Source organism: Pongo pygmaeus, chromosome 15, assembly GCF_028885625.2.
Source record: "Pongo pygmaeus isolate AG05252 chromosome 15, NHGRI_mPonPyg2-v2.0_pri, whole genome shotgun sequence".
NCBI classification, from domain to species: domain Eukaryota; kingdom Metazoa; phylum Chordata; class Mammalia; order Primates; family Hominidae; genus Pongo; species Pongo pygmaeus.
This window is the reverse complement of record NC_072388.2, coordinates 35,532,738-35,547,860: the sequence shown is the minus strand read 5'-3', so window position 1 is coordinate 35,547,860 and position 15,123 is coordinate 35,532,738. Positions and strand designations below refer to the sequence as shown.

At 40.9% G+C, this 15,123-nt stretch overlaps 1 protein-coding gene across 19 annotated transcripts in view; it reads right to left on the bottom strand.

Moving 5' to 3' along the window:
• MIPOL1 (mirror-image polydactyly 1) overlaps window positions 1-15,123 on the bottom strand; it is a 406,056-nt gene that overhangs the window by 379,108 nt on the left and 11,825 nt on the right. For 4 of the 19 annotated variants that reach the window (XM_063651559.1, XM_054448526.2, XM_063651565.1 and 1 more), the window contains exon 2: window positions 4,615-4,753. The exons of 14 other annotated variants lie outside the window; for them this stretch is intronic. The gene's annotated coding sequence lies outside the window, so the exon portion shown is untranslated. Of the gene's footprint in view, window positions 1-4,079; window positions 4,160-4,614; window positions 4,754-15,123 lie in introns of all 19 variants that reach the window. One more of the 19 variants, XM_063651561.1, reaches the window with a different exon arrangement.

The window sequence follows — 15,123 nt, the reverse complement described above, 5'->3', positions numbered from 1 at the left end:
GTCTCGCTATGTTGCCCAGGCTGGTCTCAAACTGCTGGGTTCAAGCAATCCTCCCACCTCAGCCTCGCAAAGTGCTGGGATTACAGGCATGAGCCACCACACCTGCCTGGTAAAACACTTTCTAAACAGAGTTCTCTTTCACTCAGTCACTTTCTATAACCAGTTCAGAGATGATTCATGTAGAATCATAAAACAAATATTTAGATACAGGTGCTGCCATTTATTAACACTGTAACCTTTGAGAAGTCACTTATTTTTCCTGCTTTAGGGAACTGAGGAGATAAATGGTCATCAAAATGCTAGATTTCACAACCTAGTAAAATCTCCAAAATAAAACTGTTGCCAGGTTTTTATTTCATAAAGGAAGGACTTTAAAAAGAAGGAGCAGTCACCATCTGTTAAAACCAGCCTCTCATAAATTAAAGAACATTTTAGCAGTACATAATTTCAAAGAAGACAGCCTTTTAAATTCAATAAATTTAACTTTGTAAAAAACACCCAGGAGGGGCCGGGCAGGGCGGCTCACGCCTGTAATCCCAGCACTCTGGGGAACTGAGGTGGGCAGATCTCTTGGGGTCAGGAATTCAAGACCAGCCTGGTCATGGTGAAACCCCATCTCTACTAAAAATACAAAAAATTAGCCGGGCGTGGTAGTACATGCCTGTAATCCCAGCTACTTGGCAGGCTGAGGCAGGAGAATCGCTTGAACCCAGGAGACGGAGGTTGCAGTGAGCCGAGATCACGCCATTGCACTCCAGCCTGGGCAATGAGAATGACACTCCATCTCAAAACAAACAAACAAACAAACAAAAACCCAGGAGAATCCTGAAAAAGATTGTGGTAGAGGCAGTATAGTTTTTGAAACTCCTCGAACGTCTATACAGAGCAAAGCAACCAGGATAGTAGACCCAAACCCATAAACAAAATATTATATTTTTAAATATTAAATATTAATATCTACCACAAAACTAAGTAAACACCAGGCCAGGCATGGTGGCTCATGCCTGTAATCCCAGTACTTTGGGAGGCCAAGGTGGGTGGATCTCTTGAGGTCAGGAGTTCAAGACCAGCCTGGCCAACATGGTAAAACCCCAGGTCTACAAAAAATAGAAAAACCAGCCAGGTGTGGTGGCACATGCTTGTAATCCCAGCTACTTGGGAGACTGAAGCAGGAGAATCGCTTGAACCCAGGAGGTGGAGTCTGCGGTAAGCTGAGATCACACTACTGCACTCCAGCCTGGGCAACAGAGCGAGACTCTGTCTCAAAGGGAAAAAAAAGTAAGTGTAGCCCTCTCTGTCTCACTTTCACCCTTGCTTGCCTTTCCAGCTTCCACCTTCTACCTTCCACCATAGATGAAGACCCTCTCTTTATAAATTACCGAGCCTGTGGTATTTGTTATAGTAGCACAGTACCAAGGAGTAGGGCTGTTGCTGTAACAAATATCTGAATATCCGAACGTAGTTTTGGACCTAGGTAATGGGTAGAGGTTGGAAATATTTGGAGGAACAGGCTAGAAAAAGCTTAGATTGACATAAATGGAAAGCTTAGGACAATTCTGTTAAGGGCTCAGAAGATGAGCTGTAGGCCAAGTTTGAAACTTCTTACAAATAACTTAAGAGATCATGATTAGAATCTTGGTAGAAATATGGACAGTAAAGGCTATTCTGATGAGGTCTCAGATAGAAATGAAGAACAAGGCATTGGAAACTGGAGTAAAGGGAATCCTTGTTATAAAGTTGCAAAGAACTTGGTTTAATTATGTCCATGCCCAAAAGGCTTTATAGAAGGCAGAATTTAAGCTCAATGAACTAAGATATCTGGCAGAAGAAATTTCTAAGCAAAATACTGAAGGAGCTGCATGGTTACTTTCAACCAATCTGGGCAACATAGAGAGCTATAATCTCTATAATAAGTTAAAAAAAAAAAAAGCCAGGCGTGTTGATGCATGCCTGTAGTCCCAGCTACTCAGGAGGCTGAGGTGGGAGGATCACTTGAGCCCAGGAGGTCCAGGCTGCAGTGAGTTGTGATTGTGCCACCGCACTCCAGCCACCTGGGAGACAGAGCGAGACCCAATCTCAAAAAAAAAAAAAAAAGTTATGTTTTCTCTGTTAGGTTTTAGACTTAATTGGGACCAGTTATCCCTTTCTTCTTATCTATTTCTCTGTTTTGTAACAGTAATGTCTCTCCTGTGCCTTTGCCACTTGTATTTAAAAAGCATATAACTTGTTAATTTCACAGACTCACAGTGGGAGAGGAAACTTCCTTGGGATGATAGCACCTTGAGTTTCAACTGTATCTGATTTGTTTATTTATTTATTTATTTTTATATCTGATTTCAATAAGACTCTGGAGTTTGGACTTTTGAGTTTATGCTGGAACAACTTTTGGGGCTGCTGTTTATGAGAAGAACATGAGTTTTGTGGAACGAGGAGCAAAATGCTGTGGTTTGAATGTCCCCTCCAAAACTCATATTCAAATTTAACTGCCATGTGATATGGTTTGGATCTGTATCACCACCCAAATCTTACGTGGAACTGTAATCCTCAATGTTGGAGGAGGGTCCTTGTGGAAGGTAATGAGATCATGGAAGCAGACTTCCCATTTGCTGTTCTCATGAGAGTGAGTTCTCACGAGATCTGGTTGTTTTAAAGTGTATAACACTTCACCCTTTCCTCTCTCTCTCTCTTGCTCCACAATGTGAAGATGTGCCTGCTTCCCCTTCACCTTCTACCATGACTGTAGGTTTCCTGAAGTCTCCCCAGCCATGCCTCCTGTACAGCCTTTGGAACTGTGAGTCAATTAAACCTCTTTTCTTCATAAATTATCCAGTCTCAGGTAGTTCTTTATAGCAATGTAAGAAAGGACTAACACACCACGTGACAGTATTAACAGGTGGGACTGTTAAAAGGTGATTAGGTCATGAGGGTTCCACCCTCATGAATGGATTAATAACATTATCACAAGAGTAGTTTTGTTCAATGGGCCTGCTCTTGCTCTCATCTTTCCACCTGTTGCCATGAGATGACAAGCACAAAGGCCCTTGCCAGATGCCAGCACTATGCTCTTGGACTTTCCAGTCTCCAGAACCATAAGTCAAATAAGTTTCTGTTCATGATCAGTTACCCAATCTGTGACATTCTCTTATAACAACACAAGATGAACTAAGGCAGGTACATTTACATGTAGAACCTGAGCTTCCAGAACCAACCTGTTAGTAATCATGAGACAAAATATTTTCAAATGAGATTTTAATTCTTAAAAAAAAAAAATTAACAAACAAAGCATAGGCATCTAAATATGTGTCGGTACGGCTTAGGCAACACAGCAAGACCCCATCTCTATGAAAAACTTTTTTAAAACAATTAGCTGGGCATGGTGGTGCACACCTGTATTCCTAGCTACTGAGGAGGCTGAGGTGGGAGGATTGCTTCAGACAAGGAGTTCGAGGCTGCAGTAAGCTATGATCATGCCACTGCACTCCAGCCCAGGGGACAGAGGGAAACTCTCTATTAATAAGCAAATAAACAAATAGAGACATGTAGGTAGATTTTAATTTAAAATAAGATGAAAATTAATTACCTGCATGAAATAAAGACAATAGAAATTAAGATGCTGAAATCCTAAAACCAGTTTCTTACCTGAAAGGAATCAAAAAGAAATTTTGACAGTGCATTTTTGTACATGAACTTTCTAAGCTGCAGATCACTTACCCAAATGAATTAGAATAATCTAGCCCACTGTGCCAGCTCATGCCACTGAATAAAATGTTCTACTTTGGGATATCATAAGCTATAACACAAAATATCTGCAGCTCTCATGTTGGCAATAAGCTGTTTGACATAAATTAAGGAAGTGGCTTCGATTTACATTATACTTAAAAGATAATAAAAGTATTAAAGTACTAATTACTTTCAAGACATGCTGCTTAAAGAAGAAGTTTGTCATACTTCAAAAAATAATTCATTACAAAGAAGGAATTTCGATGTTTAAATTTTTTTTAGATTATATGTACATGTTTGAGACGATGCAAAACAGCATTTCAGCATTCAAATGCAAAAAAAAATCCACAGGAAATTACCTTTCGGATTCCCTCCAAGAATGTAACGTAATAACACAAAAGTTTTTCTAATTATGTGATGAACACTTATATCCTCATACCTTAAAATAAAATTAAAGGATCTTAGGTCACATTTGATAAAACGATACATTATAAAATCAAAATGTTATTTAAAATAACAAAAGGCACACAAAGTAAAAACATTCCACAAACTACCCTTTCCTAACTATGTCTTATTTAGGATAATAGAGCACAATGAAAAAAGCATGCAAATACCAATCAAAAGAAAGCAGGAGTGGCTATATTCATATCAGACAATATAAAACAAAGATATTACTCAAACTAAATAAGTACATTAAAAGTTTCAACTTACTAACTAAACATAAGCAATCCTAAATATGTAAGCATTTAACAAAACAGCATCAAAGTACCTGAGGTAAAAACTGGTGAAAAGAGAAAGACAAATCCATAATTATAGTTGGAAACTTCATCACACCTCTCTCAGTCATCAGAATACATGCTCAGAAAATCAGTAAGGATACAGAAGACTTAATACCTCAGTGACAGAGATCCTTGCCATAGTCAGATGCAGTGATTCACACCTGTAATTCCATCACTTTGGGAGGCCAAGGCAGGGGGATTGCTTGAGCCTAGGAATTCGAGACCAGTCTGGGCAATATAGTGAGACCTCGTCCCTACAAAACATTAAAAAAATTTTAGGCAGGCATGGTGGCACACGCCTGTGGTCCCAGCTACTCTGTAGGCTGAGGTGGGAGGATCACTTGATCCCAGGTTGAGGCTGCAGTGAACAGTGATCACACCACTGTACTGTACTCTAGCCTGTGTGACAGAGCAAAATCCTGCCTCAAAAACATAAAAAATAAATAAAAAGGATCTTGCCTTGACCAAACTTTAATGAGGCTCCTTTGAACCCTTTACTATACTAGCCCTCAACCTTTTGGGTTTCTGTGTCTGTCTCTGCATCATCCAGTTTTAGCAAGAATTCTGCTAAGTCACTTTACTGAGAATCCTCCATCTTTGATCACCGTGGCCTGACTTCAGCAAGAATCCTGTCAAGTTGGTTTAACCACTATCTTCTCTAACCCTGATGATTCCTGTTAGTAATTTTCCATCCACTGACCCCCTCCCTGCTCCTTAGCTGTAAAGTCCCACTTGCCTATGCTCATGGGAACCCAACCCACTTCTATATTGAGGTTTCTTTTCCCCTATTGCATTAGTTCCTAAATAATATCTGCTTTTACCACCTTAACTATTAATACCACCCAGCTCTGGTTTTCTTTTTTTTTTTTTTTTAAATAGGGTCTCACTCTCTTGCCCAGGCTGGAGTGCAGTGGTGCAATTATGGCTCACTGCAGCCTCAAATTCCTGGGCTCAAGCAATACTCCCACCTCAGCCTCCTGACTAGCTGGGACTACCACACCAGGCTGATTTTTCTATTTTTTTGTAGAGACGGAGTCTCACCATGTTGCCTATGCTGGTCTTGAATTCCTGGGCTCAAGTGATCTGCCTACCTCAGCCTCTCAAAAGTGCTAGGATTCTGGGTGTGAGCCATCACACACAGCCTCTGTTTTTCTTAAACATCAATCCATTTGACTTAACGTTTATTTAAAAACCCCATCCAACAATGGCAGAATACACAATATTTTCAAGTGCACATGATGCATTTACCAAAATAGACCCTATTCTGGGCCATCAAACAGACCTCAACACACTTAGAAGAGATAAAATCGGCCAGGCGCAGTGGCTCACGTCTGTGATCCCAGCACTTTGGGAGGCCAAGACAGGAAGATCACTTGAGGTCAGGAGTTCCAAATCAGCCTGGCCAACACGGTGAAACCCCACCTCTATTCAAAAAAAAAATACAAAAATGAGCCGGGGCATTTGGTGCACACTTGTAATCCCAGCTACTCGGGAGGTTGAGACATGAGAATTGCTTGAATCTGCGAGGTGGAGGCTGAAGTGAGCTGAGATTGTGCCACTGCACTCCAGCCTGGGCAACAGAGTGAGACTTGGTCTCAAAAAAAAAAAAAAAAATTTAAAAAAGATGAAATCATGAAAATTATGTTATCTTACCACAATAACTAAATATAGACAAGAAATAAACTAGAAATCAGTAACAGAAAGATAAGCTGAAAAATCCTTAAACAATCCCAAATAACCCATCGTTCTAAAAAGGAAGCTAAAAGGGAAACTTCTGAACGAGATAAAAACGGAAACATTTTGAACTAGATAATTTTTTTAAATGTGAGATGTTGCTAGATCAATGCTTAAAAGTAAATCCATAGTACTAAGAGCATACTTTTAAAAAGAAGGAAGGCCTCTAACTAGGACTTACAGTACTATGTTGAATAACAGTGGTGAAAGTGGGCATCCTTATCATATTCCAGATTTGAGAGGAAAGAATTTCAGTTTTTCCCCATTCAGTATGATACTAACTGTGGGTCAGTCATATCCGGCTTTTATTATGTTGAGGTATGTTCCTTCTATATCCAGCTTTGTGAGGGTTTTTACCAAGAAGGGAAATTGAATTTTATCAAATCTTTTCAGCATCAATTGAAATGACTGTATGGTTTTTATCCTTCATTCTGCTCATATGATGTACACGTTGATTGATTTGCATATGTTGAGCCATCATTGTATCCCAGGGAAAATCCCACTTGGTCATAATGAATGATCTTTCAAATGGATTGCTGAATTCGGTTTTAGTATTTTGTTGAGAATGTTTGCATCAATATCCATCAGAGAGATTGGACTGTGGTTTTCTTTTTATGATGTGTCTTTGTCTGGTTTTGGTATCAGGGTAATTACGACCTCAGAGAATGAGTTTGGAATATTCCCTCCTCCTCTATTTTTCAGAATAATTTGAGTGGGATTGGTATTAAGTTTATCTTCAAATGTTTGTTAGAATTCAGCAGTAAAGCCATCAGGTCTTGGGCTTTTCATCACTGGGAGACTTTTTATTATGGCTTCAATCTTATTACTTATTACTAGCCTGTGCAGGTTTTGAATTTCTTCCTGGTTCAAACATTGTAGGTTGTACGTATCTCAGAATTTGCCCATTTCTCTTAGATTTTCCAATTTATTGGTATATAGTTGCTCATAGTAGCCACTAATGATCCTTAGAATTTCTGCAGTATCAGATGTAACGTCTCATTTTCATTTCTGATTTGGATCCTCTCTTTTTTCTCAGTCTGACTAAAGTTTTGTCAACTTTGTTTAACTTTTCAAAAAGCCATATTGTTTTATTGATCGTTTGTATTTTTTATTAAAATTTCATTTATTTCTATTCAGATCTTTATTCTTTTCCTCTAGTAATGCTGGATTTGGTTTGCTCTTGCTTTCATAGTTCTTTAAAAGCATTGTTAGACTGTTCATTTGAAATATTTCCTCTTTTTTAATATAGGCACCTATAGTTATAAAATTCCCTCTTAGTACTGCTTTTGCTGTATCCCATAGGTTTTGGTATGTTGTGTTTCCATTATCATTTGTTTCAAGAAATTTTTCAATTTCCTTCTTCATTTCTTCATTGACCCCCTGGTCATTCAGGAGTATATTGTTTAATTTCCAAGTATTTGTCCAGTTTCCAAAATTCACCTTGTTATTAATTTCTAGTTTTATTCCATTGTGGTCAGAAAGGATGCTTAATATTATTTCAATTTCTCTGAATGTCTGAAGACTCGTTTTGTGAACTAACATATGATCTATCCATGAGAATGATGCATCTGCTGAGGAAAAGAATGTGTATTCTGTAGCTCTTCACTGAAATGTTCTGTAACTATCTATTAGGTCAATTTGGTCTATAATGCAAATGAAGTTTGATGTTTCCTTGTTGATTTTCTGTCTGGAAAATATGTTCAATACTGAAAGTGGGATGCTGAAGTCTCCAGCTATTACTGTATTGAAGCCTCTCTCTCTCTCTTTATCTCTAATATTTGCTGTATATATCTGAGTGCTCCAGTGTTGCGTGCATATATATTTTAAATTGTTATATCCTCTTGCTGAATTGACCCCTTTTTCATTATATAGTGACATTGTCTCTTTTCATCGTTTTCGTCTTGAAATCTATTTTGCCTGGTATAACTAGCTCCTTTCTGGTTTCTGTTGGCATAGAATAGCTTTTTCCATCCCTTTCTTTTTTTTTTTTTTTTTTTTGAGATAGAGGTTTGCTCTGTCACGCAGGCTGGAGTGCAATGGCATGATCTTGGCTTACTGAAACCTCTGCCTCCCAGTTCAAGTGATTCTTCTGCCTCAGCCTCCTGGGTAGCTGGGATTACAGGTGCCTGCAACCACGCCTGGCTAATTTTTGTATTTTTATTGGAGACAGGGTTTCGCCACATTGGCCAGGCTAGTCTCGAACTCCTGACCTCAGGTGATCTGCCTGCCTTAGTCTCCCAACATGCTTGGATTACAGGCGTGAGCCACCACACAATCCCTTTATTTTCTGTCTGTGTGTACTTTATAGGTGAAGTGTGTTTCTTGTAGGCAACAGATTAACGGGTCTTGTTTTTTCATCAATTCAGCCACACTATGTCTTTCGACTGGAGTGTTTAGTCCATTTATATTCAACATTGTTATTGATAAGTAAAAACTTACTCCACCTATTTTCTTATTTGTTCTCTGGTTATTTTACAATATTATCTTCCTTCTTTATCCTGTCTTCCTCTAGTGAAGGTGATTTTCTCTGATGATGTGATCTAGTTTCTTGCTTTTTATTTTTTTGTGTATCCATTTTATGTTTTTTGGTTTGAGGTTACCATGAGGTGTAGGGACCAGCCCCACAGGGCCGGTGGGTTTTTCTCCCCATGTGCGGAGACAAAAGATCGTAGAAAAAAAGACACAAGACAAAGAGATAAAAGAAAAGACAGCTGGGCCCGGGAGACCACTACCACCAAGACACAGAGACCAGTAGTGGCCCCGAATGCCAGGCTGCGCTGTTATTTATTGGATACAAGACAAGGGGGCAGGGTAAGGAGTGTGAGTCATCTCCAATGATAGGTAAGGCCACATGGGTCACGTGTCCATTGGACAGGTGGCCCTTCCCTGTTGGGCAGCCGAGGCGGACAGAGAGAGAGAGAGCGGACAGCTTACGCCATTATTTCTGCATATCAGATACTTTTAGTACTTTCACTAATTTTGCTACTGCTATCTAGAAGGCAGAGCCAGGTGTACAGGATGGAACATGAAAGCGGACCAGGAGCATGACCACTGAAGCACAGCATCACAGGGAGATGGTTAGGCCTCCGGATAACTGCAGGCGGGCCTGACTGATGTCAGGCCCTCCACAAGAGGTGGTGGAGTAGTCTCTAAACTCCCCCGGGGAAAGGGAGACTCCCTTTCCCTGTCTGCTAAGTAGCAGGTGTTTTTCCTTGGCACTGATGCTACCACTAGACCACGGTCCGCTTAGCAACAGGCGTCTTCCCAGACATTGGCATTACCGCTAGACCAAGGAGGCCTCTAATAGCCCTGTCCAGGCGTGACAGAGGGCTCACACTCTTATCTTCTGGTCACTTCTCACCGTGTCCCTTCAGCTCTTATCTCTGTATGGCCTGGCTTTTCCTAGGTTATAATTGTAGAGCAAGGATTATTATAATATTGGAATAAAGAGTAATTGCTACAAACTAATGATTAATGATATTCATATATAATTATATCTATGATCTATATCTAGTATAACTATTCTTATTTTATATTTTTTCTTTATTATACTGGAACAGCTCATGCCCTCGGTCTCTTGCCTCAGCACCTGAATGGCTTGCCGCCCACAATGAGGCTTGCACATACTATCTTATAACCCATTATTTTAATCTGAAAACAACACTATTCTCATTAACAAACAAGCAAAAAGAAAACTAATAAAAACTCTATGCCTTAACTTCATCTACCTGATTTTTAGCTTTTTGTTGTTTCTATTTACATCTTATTGTACTATGTCTTGAAAAGTTGCTGAAGTTACTACTTTTTTATTGGTTTATCATTTATTCTTTCTACTGAGAATGAGAGTAGTTTACACACCACAGTTACTGTGCCATAGTATTCTGTGGTTTTCCATGTCCTATTACAAGTGAGTTTTGTACCTTCAGGCAATTATTTATTACTCATTAATATCCTTTTCATTCTAATTAAAGTAGTCCCTTTAGCACTTCTAGTAGAACAGGTCTGGCTTTAATAAAATGCCTCAGTTTTTGTTTGTCTGGGAAAGCCTTTATTTCTCTTTCATGTTTGAAGGATATTTTTGCCAGATATACTATCCTAGGGTATAAGGTTTTTTTGCCCTCCAGCACTTTAAATATGTCATGACACTAACTGCTGACCTATAAGGTTTCCGCTGAAAAGTCTGCTGCCAGCCACAATGAAGCACCATTGCATGTTATTTCTATTCTCTTGCTACTTTTAGGATCCATTCTTTATCACTGACCTTTGGGAGTTTCATTATCAAATGCCTTGAGATAGTCTTCTTTGGGTTAAATCTGCTTGGTGTTCTATAACCTTCTTGTACTTAAATATTGATATCTCTCTTTAGGTTTGGGAATTTCTCCATTATTATCCCTTTGAATAAACTTTCTGCCCCTATCTCTTTCTCCACTTCCTCTTTAAGGCCAATACCTCTTAGATTTGCCCTTTGAGGCTATTTTCTGGATCCTGTAGGCATGCTCCATTGTTTTTTATTCTTTTTTCTTTTGTCTTCTCTGACTATGTATTTTCAAATATCCTGTCTTCAAGATCACTAACTTTCTCCTACTTGACAACTTCTGCTATTAAACGACTTGGATGTATTCTTCAGTATGTCAATTGTATTTTCAGCTCTAGAATTTCTGCTTGACTCTCCTTAATTATTTCCATATTTTTGTTAAATGTATCTGATAGAATTCAAATTCCTTCACTGCGTTATCTTGAATTTCTTTGAGTGGCCTCAACACAGCTATTTTGAATTCTCTGTCTGAAAGGTCTCATATCTCTGTTTCTCCAGGATTGGTCTCTGCTTCCTTATTTACTTCATTTGGTGAGGTTATGTCTTCCTGAATAGTGTAAATGTATATTTTCTTTGGTATCTGGGCATTGAAGAGTTAGGTATTTATTGTAGTCTTCACTGTCTGGGTTTATTGTGGCTGTCCTTCTTGGGAAGGCTTTCCAGATATTTGAAAGGACTCGGGTGTGACCTAAGCTATATCAGCTTTAGAGGGAACCCCAAGCCTAGTAATGCTGTGGTTCTTGCAGACTCACATAGGTACAACCTTGATAATCTTGGACGAGATCTGGAAGAATTATCTGAAATACCAGGCAGAGATTCTTATTCTCTTCCCTTACTTTCTCCCAAACACACAGAATCTCTCTCTCTATTCTATGACACGTAAATCTGGGGGTAAAGTGACATAAGTATCCCTGTGGCCACCACCACTATGACTGTTAAGGGTCTGACTTGAAGCCAGCACAGCATCAGATCTCACCCAAGGCCTGCTGTAGTAACTCCCTGGCTACAGCCTACGTTCGCTCAAGACCCTTGAACTCTACAGTCAGCAGGAGGCAAAGCAAGCCAGGCCTATGTCCTTCCCTTCAGGATGGTGAGGTCCCCCAGGCCCCAAGTGGGTCCTGAAGTGCCATACAAGAGTCAGGGAGTAGAGTCAAAAACGCGGCAAGTCTACCAGGTGTTCTATTGTACTGTGGGTGAGCCAGAACTCAAAGCACAAGACTCAGTCCTTCCCTCCCCTTTCCAAAGGCAGAGGCACCTTACCCCATAGCCACTGCTACCCCAGGCCATGAGGAGTACCACCAGACTACTGTCAATCTTCCTTTACAGCCCAAGTTCTCTTAAGTTAGCTTGTCATGAATGCTTTCTGGGTTGTGACTCACCCTTAAGGGAAGTGGTCTCCTCTGTGGCCCAGAGCAGGTCCAGAAATGTCATCCAAGAGTCAAGTTCTGGAATCAGGGACTCCAAGAGCCCACTTAGTGTTCTACCCACCTGTGGCAATGCTGGTATCTAAGGTACAAAACAAAGTCCGTCCTCTTTACTTTTCCAACTACTTTTCTCAGACAGAAAGACTTTTGCTTCATAGCCACCACAGCTGGTAATGTGCTGAGTCTTACCTAAAGCCAGTAAATCTCAGAGGCTCACCCAATGCCCTTGATGTACTACCTGGGTATCACTGCTGATTATGCAGGGCCCAAGGGCTCTTCAGTTAACAAGTGATGAATGCTGCCAGAAATGGGTCCTTTCCTTCAAGGCAGTGAGTTCCCTTCTGGCCCAGGGTGTGTTTACAAACGTCATCTGGGAGCTAGGACGTGGAGTGGGGCTCACAACTCTGACTGGTGCCCTGTTCTGCTGTGGCTGAGCTGATATCCTCAATGCAACATAACGTCCTCCCCACTCGTCCCTCTCCTCAAGCAGAAGGAAAGGGTCTCTTTTGGAACCGGGAGCTACGCAGCCTGGTGTTAGGTGGGGGTGATGCCAGCACTCCGTTGGTTGCCCCAGCTGGTGTCTCAGTATGTCACATGCTCCCCAACCACAGTCCACTGTTTCTGGGCCTAGTTTAGCACTAGAACTCTCCTACGAGTTGCAGTCCTTATGGCCTAGACTACCTTTCAAGTTTATATGCAGACACAGAGTGCTGCCAACCTCAGCGGCAAGGTTTGAAGGCACTCAAGTTTGGACCACTGGGATCAGCAATTCCCCTCTGGCTAGGGCTGCTTTAAATGTTCCCTCCGTGGGCAGGCATCAGCTGAGTCTGGTCTGCTTTTCCTTTCTACCCTAACAGGACAGTACTGAGTTCAATGTTTCACAATTGTTGTGTTTTCTTTCCCCCAGTTCCCAGAGAAACTCTCTGCACTATGCCACCCCTGCTGGGAGTGGGGAAGCAGTGGCAGTGACTTAGGATTGTTTTTTCCATCTCTTCAGTACCTCTTTCAGCAATATGAAGTTAAAACCAGGTACTATGTGTGCTCACTTGATTTTTGGCTCTCATGAAGGTGTTTTTTTCTATGTAGATAGTTAACTTGGTGTCCTTGTCTGGGGGCTGGGGGGGTGGGCAGTGGAGCTTTCTATTCCATCATCTTGCTCTGCCTCCTCATCTCCTATGCTTGTTTTCATCTTTATCCTTTGTAACATCTGAAACTGCCTTTGCAAAGATTATGACAGTGAAGGAAATCAAGCATGGCTGACTCCATCTTGCTTCTAGCTTCTCAGGCTGGCTGTACTCACCTTTCCTGGGTGTAGGCCAAGATAATCATGGCAGAAATTTAGTTTATAGTTTAATTTTGAAGCAAGGATGGTAATAGTACCTGCCTAAAATGAAACCCTACTTATTCAGGTACCAACACTACCTTTGTAAAACTAATGAAAGGCCACAAAATTAGGATTATAGGAGAGACCTAAATTCTGCTACAATGTAGCTGTAGTTAAATGATAACCAGACATTGTCCTCTCGCTTGCCTTTCTATAATCCCTTGCTGTCCGCAGTCATGTGGCCAGAGGTCACAAGGTTTGTGACTTCCCCTATTGCTCCTTTAGATGACTCAACCAATCCTGTGGCCCCCACAGAGAGGCCAACTCAGCACACACATTCTCCATATCCCTATGATTTCATCGCGTGTCAGCAAAACTCATTCTCTAGCCCCCTGCCCACCTAATTTTCAAGCCTTCGAGGAGACTGATTAGAGTAATCCCACCAGTCCACCTACTTGGCTAGTTCTGCATTGATAAACCTCTCTACTGCAACAGCACAGTCTCAGTGAATTGGCTTTGACTGTGCAGTGAATAGGAAGAACCCAATGGGTGATTAAACATCCTTTATAAATCAACCATTAAATGACTTTCCCTGAGTTCTGTGAGCCGCTCCAGCAATTTAATCAAAACTAAAGAGAAGGTAATGGGAATCCTAACTTGTGACTGGTGTCAAAAGGGATGAGCCATTAAAAAAAAAAAGGTGGGGCGATGGGGCAGTCTTGGGGAGTTAGCACCCAACCTGTGGGTTCTGACACTATCTCCAAGTACATAGTGTCAGAATTGAATTGGGGGATATCCAGTTGGTGTCCACTGCTTGTTGGTGGGGAAAAACTCCCTGACATTTAGTCACAGAAGTCTTCCATGTTGATTAGTGTGCTGTGAGAGAAGAGGGAAACACAGTTTGAGCGTTTTTCAAAAACACACACATACAGGATATTATTAAATTAAAGAGGGAAGCTACAAAATAATAGAGCACATCCATTTGGCAGGGTGCAGTGGCTCACACCTGTAATCAGTACTTTGAGAGGCCAAGGTGGGAGGATCGCTTAAGGAGCAGAGTTTAAGACTAGTCTGGACAACATAGGGGGACCTCGTGTCTACCAAAAAAAAAAAAAAGAAAAAAAATTAAAAATTAGCCAGGTGTGGTGGCACACTTGTAGTACCAGCTACTTGGGAGGCTGAGGTGGGAGGACTGCTTGAGCCCAGGAGGTCAAGGCTGCAGTGAGCCATGTTTGCACCACTGTACTCCAGCCTGGGCAACAGAGTGAAACTCTGTCTCAAATAAGCAAATAAACAAAAACCATGTGTATATATTATCTAATTTCTTTTCTTTTCTTTTTTGAGATGGAGTCTTGCTCTGCTCTGTCACCCAGGATGGAGTGCAGTGACGTGATCTCAGCTCACTGCAACCTCCGCCTCCTGGGTTCAAGCGATTCTCCTGCCTGAGTCTACCAAGTAGCTGGGATTACAGGCGAGCGCTACCATGCCCAGGTAATTTTTGTATTTTTTAGTAGAGATGGGGTTTCACCATGTTGGCCAGGCTGGTCTCAATCTCCTGACCTCAGGTGATCTGCCTGCCTGGGCCTCTCAAAGTGCTGGGATTACAGGGGTGAGCCACCATGCCCGGCCTTATATTATATAATTTCTAAAATAACAAAAGGTTAAGAAAAAAGGCAATAATAAAAAATACAAAGGGATAAAATGACCCAATTGCCAAATGCTCCAACTGGAAGACAGAGATATCTCACTGGATTTTTAAAAATCCAAATCTATGCACAGATTAATCAAAAGAAAGCTGACATAGCTATATCAAAATAGAAAGAAGTC